We start from the raw sequence: 17,734 nt of genomic DNA, 5'->3' as shown, positions 1-17,734 counted from the left end.
TGACCTTCAGCATTCACTGTCAAGTTTTAATAACTTTCAAGTTATTGAATAAATGATCCTAGGTGATGAGGCTGCAATTTTAGCTGAACAGAATATTTCTATAGCTATCCTTCTCTGCAATAACTGAAATTGTACAAATATTGATTGATGGTGTGTATAGAAAATATTCTGGAATATTTTTTAGGATTACAGAGGATGAAATTTGGACTGAGATTTTGGTAACTGAGTCCAGAAGAGCGCATGATCCGCCTGAAGCACCCTGATTGCATTCACAAGTGAAGGGGGAGGTAAAGAAATTTTGCATCTATTCTTTCCTGGCTTGGTTAACTCTCAGTAATGAGGATATTTGACCAATAGGCTAATCTATCAAGGCCGTTTTAAATTGGCAAATAGAATGTGGTCCCAAGGTGTTAGTGAGTGTGCAATTGTTTTCATAGGCCTAGAACCAGAATTAAATATATCTAGGACTCCATTTACCAAACTTTAGTCATTTGTACACTATTGTCCTTTTTAAAATTTTCTTCTCTGTATCACTTTTGTTTGTATTTACTTAATATTATTCTTTAAGTAATCATATGTTATTTAAATGTATTTTATGAGGAAATTTTACATCACTTTCATGAATGGAAGACCAAGTACACTGTGCCGTAATGAGACAGTGACTATAAACCAAACTTCATGGAAATGGAACAATGCTATTACATTTTAGCTACATAGTGATGCTTAACAAAGGCTCTTAGCCTAAAATGCATCTCAGTTTGTTGCAAGTTTTAGAGAGCTGTTTAAGACATGCTAGCGCTAAACTGAGACTTTCCTCCTTGAAGTAATCAAGACTGAATGCTCTGATCTGAAATGAAATGATAGCTTTTCTAACCACGTCATTTAATATTAACTGAAATTGTCTCCGTTCGTAAGAGTGCCACAATATAAGACAGTGAGAAGCAGTCACTTATAATGACCCATTGGCTGTTGTGTCACATAGGGATGTGTTCAGTTGCATATAACAAAAATCCAACTCTAGTGGCTTAAACAAATAGGGGATTTTATTTGTTTTCACATTAATCAAAATCTGGAGGTAGAGAGTGCAGTGCTGGGGCAGGTGCCCAAGAAACTCATCAACCATCCAGCCTTCTAACCCTCTGCACCACCACCATTAGCATGGCATCCATCCTCCACAGAAGGAGAAAAGGGAAAGGGCAGCCAGCCAAGTCTTGTTTCTTTTCTTTTTCCTTTTTTGGTGAGGAAGATTCACCCTGAGCCAAGATCCATTGCCAATTCTCCTTTTACTTTGCTTTAGGAAGATTAGCCCTGAGCTAACATCTGTGCCAATCTTCCTCCATTTTTTGTATGCAGGACGCCTCCACAGCATGGCTGATGAGTGGAGTAGGTCTGCACCCAGGATCCGAACCAGAGAACCCAGGGTGCTGAAGCAGAGCATGTGGAACTTTAACCACTTGGTCACAGGCAGGCCCCACCAAGTCTTTCTTTTTAACGTGAAAACATACAGCTTATCCTCCAGGTAGACTTCCATTCCCATCTCATCAGTCAGTACGAGTCACATGATGGCTTTTAGCTGTAAGAGCTTCTGGGCATATTTTTCCTGGGCATTCGCTCTCTGAACAAAACTGGGATCCTATTAATAAAGATGACAGGGATAAAGGAGTGTCTAGCAACAACGATGCTAAACTTGTCTCCTTGGAATTGCAAATTATTATCCTTGATACATCTTGTTATTGAGAGAAATTTGTAACAGTTACTCCTCAGGGTCACAGGAAGCATAACTCTGGGTACCATCAATGACACCATATTCCTGCCACTGGTGCCATCACATGAGAACGGGCCCACTTACATGGCAATGCAAGCTATAAGAAATCTTAGGTTGGTATTTCCTTGATATATTATAACCTAGGTTTATTGCCAACTGCAATTAGTTCAATAGCCCCTCTCTCCCTAGGCCTGTTTTCTTTTATTTCTGACTCTCTCATTGTCTCTACATTATCATTCAAGCACAAATAACAATTCTATCTAAAATATATCAGTGACATCAGCAAAAATGGAATATATTTTGCTAATCATTTTACTAAATGCCTCACTTCTTCAGAATGTTGGTTTGTTTGTTCAGACATAGCCACCAAATACATATATATATATATTTCCCCTATAATGCTTGGTAGTTGCTGATCTAACTGCATTCTGGTAGCACCTGCTTACATGAGTGATTTATCTCACTCAAACGCACAGAACTATCTCCCCTCCAAAGCAGCTTGAAAATTTAGAAAAAAAATGTAATTGTGAAAAATTGTAGCTCCCATGAGTCTAAGGTTTTAGAAACCTCTCTTATATTTTCCATTTTTCTACAAAATCTAAGGCTTAATGTGAATAATCATTGTGGTTACATTTTATCCAGAGAGATTACACATCTGTCAAGATGCTAACTGCCCAAGTCTGCTCTAGTGGAATGAAATGCAGAGGAGAAACACTGTATTTGATAAATCAAGACTTCCTATTTTTGTTTAAACTAACCAGAAGAAAAGCCTACATAGAAGAGAGTCTTAAAAATTGCCATTTTCCTAATGCATGCGTTCGATCTTGACTGTGTCGTTTACATCTGACAATGTTAATAATAGTTGATATTTTTTATTATGCTTGAAAGATCCAAAAGTATTTAAACCTACATAATCATATTTGATTCTAATTTTTATAAAGTAGGTCTAAAATATATTATTTACACTTTATTTTTAAAATTGAAAGTGTTTAAATGTCGGCTATAGAATCTGTATTTCTTATTGCTAGACCATTGGGAAAATTTTCCTTTTCTTAACAAAAACTAACCTGAACTGTTGTATATGTTAACAGTGAGCAAAAAGCCCCATAACCAGATATTCCATTCTTGCACTTGCCCTGTACCATGGGTAAATCTGCCAAGCTCCAGCATGAGGACAAGTGTCCCTCTTTTCTACTTGACTGATAGGCTTGAATGACGGAAGTCTGAGAGGAGGAGGAGCTAAAACGGATTATTTTTTCTTTCATGGTTTATAACTTTAGCCATCTTATTTAAGCAGATTTTTCCTACCCTGAAATCTTAAAGATACTCTCCTATACTTTTTCTAAGAATTTTCCAATTCTTTTGGAAATTGTTGTCTCATTTATATTCTTTAAATTACTTGGTATTGACTTTCATGAATGATCTGAGGTGGGGATCAATTTTTTCCCACATGTATAAGAAATTGTCCTGGAATTATTTACCGGAGTATCAATCCTCTCTCCATTAATTTGTGATGCTACTTTTGTCATATATCATTTTTGTCTATTTTTCACAGGATCTGCCTCTGAACCAGCAAAGAGACCACTGTGGCTGTAACAGTTGATATTGCATTGGTTCAGATGTAAAACTTTACATCAGTGCAACACTCTATTAATTTCCAGAGTTTATAATAAGTCAATATTTGTAAAGTTTTGAGGTTGTTTTGAGGTTGGAGGTATCAGAGAAAATGAGGGAAAGTGTGAAGTCTAGTTGAATTAAGAAATGAAAGAAGAGTGATGATCTGGAGATGAACTGAAGAAAACAATCTCACCAGAGTATTGCAATAATTTATTAGTCTCCATGCTTTTGTTCTTGTCCCCTTCACATCAGTTTTCTTCTCAACAGCCTAAATAAAATCATTAAAACTCAAGTCAGATCATAGAGCTCCTCTCATCAAATTCTCCAATAACTTCCCAACTCACTAGAAGAAAAGTTCAAAGCCTTTAATGTGACCTACACAGTCTAAATAATCTCAGGCTATGTTAACTCTGACTTCATCACCTACCACCTTCCATTTTTGGCAAATTGCTTCAAATACAAGGGCCTCGTTTCAGTTCCAGAAACATGATAGCCATACTTCTGCTGCAGGGCCTTTGCACATGTCTGCATGGAAAACTCCTCTGCTAAATATTGTCATGGCTGCTCCCTCCTTTTATTCTCATCTCTGCTACAAAGGCACCTCATTGGAGGGCCTTTCCAAAGCCACTCTATATAATAGAGCACTCACCCCACCATCAATCTTTAACCTTTTACTATGCTTTATTTTTTCTCATAGCAATTAATACCCCTAGAAATATATAAATTTACTTTCTTATTGTCTGATCTCTCTCTCTCCCTAACATTTGTAAGCCCCATTTCAACAAGGCCTCAGCTATATTTTGTTCATTGCTATAGCTCAGAAAGTTAGAGCAACTCCTGTTCATTGCAAGCACTGCATCACTCAGTATAAGTTAAATGTATATAGAGAGAAAATTCCATTTACCTTCAAAAAATAATTCAGAACTCAAGGAAGAAGACTAGCAAAAATCATGAACTTTGAGGTCAGAGAGAACAGGAGTTTAAAACCCTGATCAAACATTTATTAAATATGTGAGATGAGTTACTTTAAGCCTTGATCTTATGATCTGTTCTATGGGATAATGGTACCAACCTCACAAGACTGACTTTATGATTAAATGCCAGTCTTTGAGTGATATAAGTATGTTCCATAATTATCTGTTTGGTTTCCTCACTTGGCATTACTATTTTGTTTAAGGATCAATTCAGAATTTAAAAGTAAAAGCTGAGAAGACCTAGAATGAGATGCAAGGACAGAAACATAATTAACCTGGTTTTGGTGAGACATTTTTGAGTATATTTGCTTTTCAGAAAGGGAGGCAAAATGGAGCCAATATTTATTGAGAATTGGCAATGAGATGATAATTTCATTTATAGTATTTTATTTATTCTCTTTTAATTTTATGTTATATATAAACCTTCTGTTTTACAGATGAGAAAACTGAGAATCAGAGGAGTTAAATAACTTGTTCGAAGCCACTCAGGTAGAAGCAGAAGGGCAGAAGCCCATTTAAGAGCTGTCTGACACCTCCACCCTCCCTTTTCACTACGGCTAAGTTTTTTCCACTCAGTAACAAGAAGGTACTAATAAGGTACTTAGCACCTCTTCTCTAACAGCTGGAATAAATTGAACCAGACTGGGGTTATTAAAACCAACGATAATGGTCTGGTACCACCAGTAAGAGGGAGAAAGATAACTCAAGTTTTAACTTTAAGTTTTTAAAGAGCAGCACTCAAGAATACAACTTTAAGAACTTTTTGCATTCTACATTGTTTCATAATAAGAAAAACAAAGGCATGTATTTTTTGATGGCTAAAAGCAAACTAGGAACTATAAAAAAAAGGGGAACCTGTTTCTCTAGATTTCCCATGCAAAAAAATTCCCAGTTATAAAAGAACATTCATGAAATTTCGGGGGTGTTGGACACAAGGGAATGTCTACAGGGTCTTTTCTAAGAAACCTCCTGGAATGGCGATAAATGAGTAAATTTTTCATTGTCTATCCTTCTTTGTAGACTTCCTAGATTTGTTTCTACTCCTAAAGTAGATCCTTCTACTAGACACCTACTTATTTTAACCAACGACTTTCATCCCTAAAACCCACACACATAATTTCTTTAGATATATTGCTACATCCGCTCTGGTCATAAGTTAGTTTTCCCGGCCAGGAATGATGATGATGATGATGATGATGATGATAACAACAACAGCAATAATAATAATAATAGCCATAAATGAGGAAAAAGATATCTTATCACTTACTATGTGCCAGGCACTCCTGAAAGCATTTTTCATGTAGTAACCAATGTAGCCCCAAAACCCCATGATACAGGTACTATTATTTTCATCTCCATTTTAGAGGTGAGAAAATAGGGGCACAAGTACATTAACTAAGTTGCCCAAGTGCACACAACCAAAAGGGATGGGGCCTTGAACACACACCCAGCAGCCTGGGACTGCTGCTGGTGTTCTTTTTTTTTTTTTTTAAAGTGACCAATATCTTTTTTTTTTTTTAAAGATTTTATTTTTTTTCCTTTTTCTCCCCAAAGCCCCCCGGGTACATAGTTGTATATTCTTCATTGTGGGGCCTTCTAGTTGTGGTATGTAGGACGCTGCCTCAGCATGGTTTGATGAGTGGCGCCATGTCTGCGCCCAGGATTCAAACCAACGAAACACTGGGGCGCCTGCAGCGGAGTGCGCGAACTTAACCACTCGCCCACGGGGCCAGCCCTGCTGCTGGTGTTCTTATCCACTAAACTGGGCTGTTGCGTAAAGGTGGCTGTGCGTCTTTGATGGGATGTGAGCTGATCTTTGCGGATTCTGCTGTTTCAGTGCTCAAAGAGCACTCTCATTTCCTTATTTCCTAATTATAATGAGGGTGAGCAGAGGCACAACTTTTTGTAGGCTCCAGATAGTGACAATATAATGACCACATTTTCAGAAACACATAGCAGGGGCACATGATGTGTTAATGGATGTTTGTGTCAATTTCAGAGTTAAAAGACAGTGTAGAATTCTGCATGACATGGTTTAGAAGCACGAAATGTGGGACTATTTTGGACATTTTGTTGGCGTGTGGAATGAGGGGCAAGAGTGTTTGAGATTATATAAGATTAGAAAGTCTGAAATAGGTAAATACTGTCCATATTTGAAGTAAATCTTTCTGTCAACCAAGAGCTGCCCTAAAAATCTGGCAACTGATCTGGGAGTTAAAAGTAAAAGACCTTAGGAGAATTAACAAAACTTTCTAGTGTACATCCTGAAATGTCAGCATTTATGAGTGATAGATAGAATTCTGTTTACACGGTGAATTTGGGGCCTGTCCCCCCATAACAGCAATGTAAAAACTTTGCACTGTATTTTCTAGTGAAGTTTCATTTTATTATTTCTTATACTTTGTTTTTCCCTTAGGGAAAGAAAAAAAGAAAACAGAAAATGAAGGAGCACCTTTTATTCCTGTATTATCCTAATACAATTTCCCTATTAAGTTATGTGGAATTGAAATATATCTGCCCAAAGAAAATTGAAGAAAATGAGAAAGTCATTACAAAGAATGTGAATATTAAAAACTAGAATAATGATGCTAACCTGGAACTGCAGAAACAATGGACCTCATAATCATTAATTTCCTGCGTTTCAAGTAGTATGCACTATTGCCTTTCTGAGGCAGAACCTCATGAGATATAATGATGGAGCTGATTGATGAGTCTTTCTGAATGGTTTACATGTAAACCTCTTCCTTCAGTTTATGGCTGTGGTCAGTGTTTACAGAGACATTCTTTATCTCCCTGCTGGCTTTAGGTTTTAGCTTTTTACTCCAAAACTTATTGCATTAATTTTTTAAATTGCTACTTGCCATGTTGATCTTTTTGTTATTGATTTCAAGCACTTTTACCAATGGACATTTTTATTTTTCAAAGGTGATTCTTTGTGTACTTTATAATTATGTCTGAACTTTATAATTATGGGTAAGTTTAGAAAATTATTGTCTAAATAAAACTGTATCAATTATATAGTCTTTAAACTTCACAATCCCAACCTCCTAAATAAAAAATGTATTGCTCTATCACACTGGCTCACCATGGGTTTAGAAATATAGTCACTTCCTTTATCAAGTAAAAGTACCAATTGCGTATGCCTGAGCAATATCCTTCAGATCCTTCATGGTGTTGAATTTTCAGTTATAATTAAAGGTTAACATAATTGGCTTTTATTGAGGGTGATTATAAGAGATGACCTAATATTAGAAGTCTTCAAAGTGTTGGAAGCTTTATTTTCAAAGTCACAATTTATCATATAGTTTAGCTTCCTTTGCAGACAGCTAGTGGACATGCACAGAAGATTGGTCTGATTCTGCAGGATTGGGAGAAAGCACACAAACTTGAGCACTCAGCATCACAATAGGGAAAGCAAAGGGGAGGCTGTCGGCACCTGCCCTGGCTTTGCAGGATCGAGAAAAAGCATACATTCTCAAGAATTCCCCCCTTAGAAGAAATAAGCACTGTTGAGCAGGAGTATCCATAGAAAAGGTCACAGAAAGCCTCCGAATCTCTAGCAGGGCTGGCAGGTAAAGGTATTTCTCTCCTGAAGCCAGTCAGTAAATAAGACTAGAAGAGGTGAATGCTTCTTCATAGGTGAAGACAGCAACTCTAGACTTCAAGGAACACAAAAAATCAACAAAACAGGACCCCACCAAAGCAACACAATAATTTTTCAGTAACTGACCCCAAATCTACAATTTATCTGACAAAGAATTCAAGATAGTCATTTTAAGGAGCTACAAGAAAACACAAAAAGACAGCTCAACAAAGTCAGGTTAACAACATAAGCACAAAATGAGAAGTTTAACAGAGAGATAGAAATAATAAAAAGGGACCAAACAAAGGCTGGAGCTGAAGAATACAGCGAATAAAATCAGAAAAATGCAATAGAGAACACCAACATCAGACTTGATCAGGCAACAGAAAGGGTCTGTGAACTCAAAGACAAGTCTCTTGTAATCATCCAGGCAGAGCACAAAGAAAAAAAAATGAGGAAGGGTGAAGACAGCCTATGTGATTTATAGAACACTATCAAACAAAATACTTCATGCATTATGGGAATTCCAGAAGGAGAAGAGAAGAATAAAGGGGCAGAAAGATTATATAGAGAAACAATAGCTGAAAACTTCCCAAATCTGGGGAGACAAATAGATATCCAAGTTCATTAGCTTTCCTTTTATAAGGAGGAGAAAACAAGGCTAGAAAGAAGCAGATGTGGGATGAGCAGGTGGCATGATTGTAAAGTTAAGCAGAAAATGGTTTGTCTCTACAGTCAGCCGATTCTCAGAAGGGTCCATTAAGGAGAATTTTCCACGTTTCAATGTTTGCTTAAATTTAGGGGCAAGACAAAGTTCAGGGACCTGAAAGAAGGAAAGAAGCATGACTAAAGTCAAGTTAGCGGGCATTTTGTTCAGATTAGTCGTGGAGACAAACAGTTCAGCTAATTGTTTATGAGATGAGAATGGGAATTTGGAGGGTCTATGTCAGGCTTTGTCATAGATAAAGGAGGAGGACATCTGTGAGTTTTCTATAAGTCATACAGGAAAGGGTGATTCTTTGCAGTAAGCTGTTTCCCAGAATGCAAACAGGTGGGGGATTTCTTAAGCATCATTGTTTTTCAGGAGCACAGGCCTCAGGTAGAATTCAACGTTGTCAGGTTTTACTAGAATATGGAATTCTCTACAAGGAAATGAATCAGAGTTCTACTAAATTGTGGAAGAAATGGTATTGCCAATGAGACAAGTCTAATCTTTTAAAAATCCCCTTTGACTCGTCAAACTTTAAAACATCTCTTGATATCCCACATTTGTATGAGTAAGAAACAGCCTACAGAAGTTGTATATCCTCCAAGTTGGGCATTTGTCCCAATTTCACTTCAAATATGGCCGTGGAGGATAATGGACGAGGAAGAACCTCAGCTATCTCTGAGCCTGGGGTCATAGAGCACAATGAATAAGGGTTACATGCAAGAATCCTGGGCTATTTAAGGAACGTCCTCGCCTCAAGGTAGGGGGCATTCACTTTTGCTATGGCTGAAATCTTCCCTTAAAGAACATTTTCATTGTGAATATCCTGCATCCTTTAATGGTAAATCCATAGAAACTTGCAGATAGATTGTTCTTTTAGATCTTAGGCCACTGGACCTTGAGAAGCCAGGTCTGGATATGATGGTAAAGATTGTGAAACTCCTGGAGATCCTGGACTTTTGAGTTGGGTGGAAGGACCAGGGTGGATGTTTTTTTGCCTCCCTTGGGGAAATGGGGAGTGTCTACTGTGTTTGGGAGGAAGGGCTGGAGATTCTTGCTCCCACTAATCTCTTTGCACATAATTAGTCTTATAGGACTAGCTGTGACCAATGGAATGTGAGCATATATATATATATATATATATATATATATATATATATGGAAGAGCAATTTCCTCCCCCAAAAATAGAAGGTATGCATCTCAATGTCCAAAATTTAAAAGCAAATAAGATAAAACAAGCTGCTCCGGATATGTATGCTGATGGCAGAAGGAGGAACGGGTTAACATATATCCAGAATATACTAGATGTCAGTAGTTGGAGCACATACTTTAGTGACATCTCCTTAAAGCAGCACCAAAATTTATACAGATGAGAAAATCTAGGCTCAAAGAAATTAATAACTTGCTGAGGGTCAAAATACGACTAACAATTGGAAGCAGTTTTCAAACTCAAATACATTGGATTTTTTTGACCACACTGTACTGCTTCCAACTAAAATTTGCCAGCTATCGTATCCAGCATTTTCTTCTCTATCTTTGTCAACATCTTTGTTATTGTCATCATCACTATCAATAGCAACAATATTATGATGATTATCATCACTATCATTATCATCCCACTTAGCATTTATAGTGCTGTATAACCAGAACTGGACTAGGTACTTGCCATCACTATCTCTAACCCTCATTATCAAGTATATCTTTATCGCACTTATCATTTGTGGAGCCTGAGTTATGTGCCATGACCTAGGCCACATACTGGGCATACATTATCTCCAGGCTTCACGACAACTTTCTGAGTGAAGTAGTTACTATTACTATTTTCCTGGAGCAGAAACTCAGGCTTTGAGAGATTAAGAAACCAGAATTCACACACTTTGAAATAGAGTTCATCTTGGTTACCTGGCATACAGCCAAGATAGTATACAAACTCCTCAATATATGCAGTGCATTATGTTTTTTCTGAAATCTTTCTCACATATGGCATTATTTGATCCCCATAAGAATTCTTAATGTGGGTAATTCTTAGAGATGAAAAAATTGAGAAGCATAGCAGTGACGATGCAAGGCTCAAATGTCTTGGGGGAAGAGCTGAAGATTGAATGTGTCTCATTGTGATGCTCTTTCCACCCCTTCACAAGGCCTACTTTCAATGGTAGCTTCCACCACCATTGTTCATACACAAGTGAAAATGGTAACCAACAAGTCCCCCTGACCAGACTTTTGAAGCTCTGTCTTGCTTCTCTGGTTTGGAGGAGATAAATTTTTTAAAAAACATCATCATTTTACTACCTTTTCTATAGCAGACATAGCTCAAGGGAGTTTTTAATTAGAGATTTTTAATTTTGCTTAGATGTGAGAGGTGGAGAGAAACTAAATATGAAACACAACAAAAGACAAGTATGCTTTTCACTCTCACAAAACACCTTTTTTCTTTTTGCTATTGACTTCTACTCCTCACAACCATATACAATGATTCGCAGAACCGGAGCAGGCTGTGGGGTAAGCACAGTGTGTACTACTGGCTAGGAGTGTACAAGAGTGAAGGGTTCTAGCTCACCTTTGCTCCCAACCATCTCTGAGACAAAACATTGCTTCCTCAGACCATTGCTTATGGTTTTATAGTACTGAAATTCTCTGCATTGCTCACCAGCAAAAGGATAGAACTTAAATGGTATGGTGGTGGAGGGGGCAATTATGCATCCTTACTTGCTATTGCATACATATGTGCATTTGCATACGGAAATTCTGAGCCAAGGAGGGCTTCCTCCTGTCCCCAAGTTTGGCGAGGTTGGACAGAAGAACCAACTTAAAGTCACTTTTCAGGGTCTTTGGAATAGGATAGGTAGATAATAAATCTTTGGAGGACTGCTGGCTGCATTTTTAATCCCTCAAAATGTGTGTATCTGTTTGGAATGCACATATTCCCAACCACATTTGAGCCAGCCCCGTGGTATGAAACCATGAGGCCAAATCCAGAAAATCCATTTTATGATGGCCAGCTCAGAATGTATGAGCTGGGTGATCAAGGACATCAGAGGAACCCATAATTCTTGCACGTATTGTTGAAAAATGTTGTGTATGGCAACAACAATTCTGGGGCAAAGAATCTCCTATTGGAGCAAATTGGTATTAATTTTGTAGCCCCTCCCACTAAGACAGAAAATGTGGCATTGAAAATCTTCACTTTCCCCTCCACCTGTGCCACCGAGGAGGCTGGATAAGGGAGGGATGGACATCATACATGGGCATGGGGGAGACACAGGATGTGTACCCAGAAAAGGTAGCCCATGGTCTGGAACACGAATGCTATAAATTCACCAGGAAAGCATTATTAAAAATTTCCAGCCCCATAAATGCTGCCATTAATCACTTTCAAATTAACCTGATGTGAGTTAAATTATTGCAAGTTCCTGTGTAAATTAAATCATTATTAGTTGCAGGCTTTTTTTCTTTTTGGTAGAGGCAGCAGCTGAGAAGGGAGGGATGGGGAGACCTACTGGTTTCAATTTTCAAAAGAAGGTTTGGGGGGAAAAAGATTTTTGCTTGATTACAAGAGCAAAACCACTTCACAGTATAATATCACAATAATTGTAGCCATATATCATAACATGTCATAAGTCCAGGAGAAAGCTCAGCCGCCTTTCGTCAGCAGCAGCCAAGAAGGCAAGAAAAGCGAGAGTGAAGTAATGGTTTTCTTTCCCCTTATTCCACTAGAGAGCAGTGTTCTTTTGTACAAATCAGGTAGGTTGTTTTCTGCAAAGAACCTGGGAGGAAAATCTTCTACATAAGAGAAGTTTTAGTAGCAACAGAAAGGCCCCTCCCTTGCTGTAAAGCTAAGCGTTCTGAATAAAAGATGACAGTATTTTCCAGCAAACTTCGCTTTCATTTTAGTAGGTGTACTTCTGATGCGATCTTCTTTTCATATGGAAAAGGTGTTGGCTATCCAAAAATAGAGAGTGTAAACTATAGTCTACCTGCTACAGTAAACTTTCTTGGATGGCAGTCTCCTGCCCAAACAGATCAGTCAGTAATCAACCATTAGTTATCTTTCTAGGTAAAACAAGGACGTTAATAAGAATTTTTAAAACTACCTAAAACAATTCAGGAGACAATAAACAATTGTGTCACGAATAGGAATAAAGGCACATAAAAGGGAAAAGTAAAGAGAAGGAATACAAATGTGTCCTGAAAATTTTCCGACCCCCTCTTTTTTAACTCATTATACTGCGGGTACCTTTACTGCTATTGTTGAGAACAGCAAGTTTGCATTGTAGGTTATTTGTCAGCTTCTCTAAGAGAAAATATTCTGTCACAGGCAATTTGGCTACAAACTCCTTGACGGATCACTTGACATTCCAAGAAGCCCAAGCCCACGCTAACAATAGCTGAAGTTTGTCTCCTCATTTCATGTTGTGTCAATATATTTCTAACCCTTCAGTCTCCAGCAGATGGAAACAGGCAAAGCAAAACCAGTTGAGTTTATGAGTGTGTGTGTATGTAACTGACTGCCTTTCTTGTTCAATAAGAATTAAATTACTGGGTAATTTTGGTTTCTTCTGGAAGGAAATGAATATGCTCTTAAGTATTTAGAATCACTAGAGAGCCTTTTAGGCATTCCTGGATACAAATCAATGTCACCCGAAGTGTGGTTTCCTTATGGAGTCAGCCCCATTTTTCTCCATTTGCTCTTGGTATTATTTGTCTGAAGGGCCGCACCACTTTGCTATTTCCTTTTCCTAAACACACTGAACAATATAGTTGTAGGCAAAAATATCTTGGGAGAAAATAAATGGGGAAAAATCTGAGGGCTGACAAAGAACAATAGCAAAGGCTCTTCAGAATATTTACCATGTTAAGTTAGAGAAATTGGAACATATAAAGCGTCAATCTTGACATCAGCAGATCCTGGGATTTATCTGGGTCTGCTCATCTTTGCCAGGGTGCTGCCCCCTTGACGCAGTAGATGTAGAGAATTTAATATTCCTTGACCAAAATAAATATGGGCTTCCTGTATAACAAATCCGGGTATCCTGAAGAGCAGTGTTTCACATAAGAACTGACACATAGATGATGCTGAATAAACAGGACTGAATACGTGAAAGATTGAATGGTAAACAATTCCTTCATTCCAATCTGGACTAATACCAAATACTTGGGCTCCAACTACAACAAGAGCTCTGCTCATATCACAAAAATCCATAAATCTATGAATTAGATATCAAGAATAGTACAGAGGACTTCACAGAGGCCCTATAAACACACAGACCTGGGTCTGAATCACGGCTTTACCACGTATTTTGTGTGTCACATGCTGCAAAGCTCTCTGAGCATCACCTTCAGCATTTATACAAACAACGGGATTAACAATTCTTCCCTTCCAGAATTGTGTGGATGACAGGGAACTTTGTTTTGTTCAAAACAGATGCTTGAAATAGAAGAAAATATTTCTAAATAAGTGAGGTCACCCAGTCAGAGGAGTAACCTCTCGCTTTTAAATGAAATCTTTCGATGAGGTCAAATTATCTTAATGATCCAGGGGAAATGCTAAAAGACTAGAATTTCTTGGCTGCAATCACATTTTGCATCCTTCTGGGAAGACCAGTCAGCTAAATAAATAATTAAAGTGAACCATCTAATTTGAAACCTCTTGAATATTTCAGCCTTAGAGCAGAGGAGAACAGAGAGCTTCCAAAGTTTTTTGGATTTGGAATCAATGCTTTGAAAGGCATTTAAACTGTAATTCATATACCTATTTGAGAGGGCAAGTTGGCGATATGTTCAAAAGCCTTAGAAATATTCCTAAAGTTTGAAGTAGTAATTCTATTCCAAGAAATCCATCCCAGAGAAATAACAATCAGAGATATGCAGTCAAAATTTACAGACATGACTGTTTATAACTTTTTTTATAATCGTGAAAAATTGGATACAATTTAAATGTCTAACAATAGGAGATTAGTTAAATATATTATGGTATTTCCTTACAATAGTCTATTACAAAGCCATTAAAACTGTATTTTCAAATAATGTTTAATGACATGGAAAATGCTCAAATATAAATTTAAGTGAGAAAGGAGGATATAAAACTGAATTTACAATGTGATGCCAATTTTGTAAAACTGAGCATTTCACATAATTATTTTTATTCAACATGTTTTAAGTAGTCAGCTAAAATATTGTCAAAGCATACAGAGTTAAGACAAATGAATTTCAAGTTTAAGAATAAAATACTGGTCTCTCTTCTCTACATCTATCTCAAGCTCAGATTAATAATCATGAGCATAGTATGATACAGTCCACATTTTCTTCTTCACACATTTTGTTGTTCTCCAAATTCTGACATAAGGATATATAACATTTACTGACAGAAACAAAAACAATAAGTTTTGTTTAGATTTAAGTACAGAGGGATTGCAGTCTAAGATATTGTCATTTACTTTGCACCACTACACTGAAGGAATTTGTGACATATTTGGCAACTTTTGGGTGGGCCCAAATGAATGAGATTTGTACTTCATCTGAATCTCCAGGGAGGAAGAGCATGTTGTGATGAAATCTACACAGCTACATCTGACCAACTAGTTAAGGAGACTCTACAGAAGTTTGTTTGCAAGGAGATTTGCAGAAAACCAACGGGGGTATAACAAAACTAAGTGAAGAGGCAGAATCTGGATACTTTTAGTGACTTTCAGAGAAAGATATTGTCCGCAGGTTGCCTCAACTCAAAGCTAGCCTTGCCCAACCCTATGGAATCCTGTTAGAGGCAAAAGGAGAGGCAGAGAGAATTCTGGGTGAAACCTAAACACACCGCTTCCCTGAACTCTGTAACACATTTGGGTCCAAACAACATTTCTTTGGGATCTCTACCACAGATTGTTATATGAAAAACAAAAATAGGCATTCTTCGTTCCTCTATACCCTGAAGACTTATAGACTCTGCAGAGACATTGCAGGCTAAGTTTATCAATGAGAGAGACTTTGCACTTGGCCCAGCAGCCACTGGCAGGAACATCACTATTGCTAACGGAGCAGCTCTGAGAAGCACTGTGCCCGAAAGAAAGTGAACGTTGTCTTGAAGACGTGTGAGGTACCACTAGGTACTCCCAGAGAGGATGAGGAGAGAGGTGATTTGTATGCAGTTGGAGTTTCTGAGTGAGAAAGAGAGACAGACAGAGCCAGGAAAATGAAATACGTTTTCGTTCTATTTCCCTAGAAGCTATTTATTTTCAGATCAAAAGCTTAAGTTGTTTACTGAATCAAGAGTTTCACACCCTTCCACCTGTGGGGACGGTGAACTAGATCAAAGTCCTCAGGACTGATCCAGAGCAAAATCAGTGCTGAGTTGGATTTATAAGGAACATTGTAATGAATATGATCAAAATGGAACACCAGAATGTTAGCCCCAATGTTGTACAGAATGTAGAAGGACGGAGGTACGTTTCAACAGGCAAATATACACTGCTAATTTCTGCTGTTAAAAAGTATTTGTTATATATCTGGCTAACTCAATACACTATCAGGGTTCATCTGACCCAGCTTTATGAATTCTTTTTAGAATAGTTCTATTTGTAAGTATTGATATTTAATGACTTTTCTTCTTTCTTGGGTATCTTCCAAAGCATTAAAAGAAAGAGTCACATTATTTTGTTAAACTAGCATAAAACTCATTCTGTTTTGTAATTATCGTTTGGATCCAGTGGAAGCTTTTATACATCTAAGATACATTCTAAGTTCTTAGTGATTTTATTTTTTTCCTCTGTCTTGAAAATTTTGTTATTTAGTCATCCTAGGAATTATTTTCTCATTACTTATCAATTATTCCCAGATATACTTTAAAAAAACAATAAGAAAACAGAAGAATAATTAACTTACCTAGAAGAAGAATAAAATATTGAAATAAATACTCACTAGTGTACCACCCTTCAGTTCTCTTCTTGGCTGTTCAAAGTATTACATCATCCTTTGGGAAGGTATAAAAGGAGACTGGAGGCATCCTCTTTGTAGTCTACTTTTAGTTCCCATTGAACATAATTTTGAACTCAGAATTTTTCATGTTCTTCCCATAATGGCAAACAGAAGAAAATAGAGAAAGAAAGATATTTCACAACTGCAAGATGATTCAGAAACCAAATGCAAACAGATGGATAGACGCACTTTATACTCTAATGATGAGAGTGAAATTCATCACATAAGCAAAATGTCACATTACAAACATTAAGATTATAATATCCTCGTTGAATTTTCTCAAATTCAAAAATCAATATATATTTTGACGCATGTGTTTCTAAGAATGAAAAAAAATATATGGTTTTCCCATATGGTTAGTCATTCAACAGAAAGCACTATGCAATATTTGTGACAAAAACTGGACCACCCCTTTTTGTTAAAAGGATGAGTGGCAGTATTCATTCAGCCATTATGATGTCTGTGCACCAAATTTTACTTGATACAGTTTGTAAGCAGACAAAGGCCGAAGACAGGTGTGTATAAAATGGTGGTTGGAAAAAAATGTTATGTAGAAATGAAAAAAAAATCATTGATCATTCTGAATGGTGTTTATAAATGTAAAACTGAAAACGGTTTGTAATTACAGAGCAAAGAAGATGCAACCAAACTTAGGTCAACCAAAAGTTTCAAAAATTATTTTTACATATTACATTTTGATAATGCAAATGCAATAAGAACAAGAATTAACAAGAAGCTAGAACCTATTATATATGTATGTGAAATATAGACTATGTGTTACAAGATGGATATGTCCCAGGTTCTTGCCTGACCGCTCATGAACAATTATTTGCATTCAGAGGATGTTGCCCATTGTGGGCAAATAGAACGTCAAAATCGGGAAAATAGGAACTAAGATTTTGTTTAATATGTTCAAATTCTTATTAAAATTCCTAAATGGTTTTCACTACCCCCCTATTCTTACTGTTGTGAAGTTTTTGTAAAATAACTTAAAAATGTAAAGAATTAATAAGAAGAATACATTGGATCCAGATGGTAAATGGCAATGGCTGTTTTTTCTGGCATACTAGAATGAGGCTTTAGCGTGAGGACTAGAAGTAGTTAGGTTCTTGAACTGGAC

Source organism: Equus asinus, chromosome 23 (assembly GCF_041296235.1).
Source record: "Equus asinus isolate D_3611 breed Donkey chromosome 23, EquAss-T2T_v2, whole genome shotgun sequence".
Taxonomy (NCBI): domain Eukaryota; kingdom Metazoa; phylum Chordata; class Mammalia; order Perissodactyla; family Equidae; genus Equus; species Equus asinus.
The sequence above is the reverse complement of the archived record's forward strand: the minus strand, read 5'-3'. Positions refer to the sequence as shown.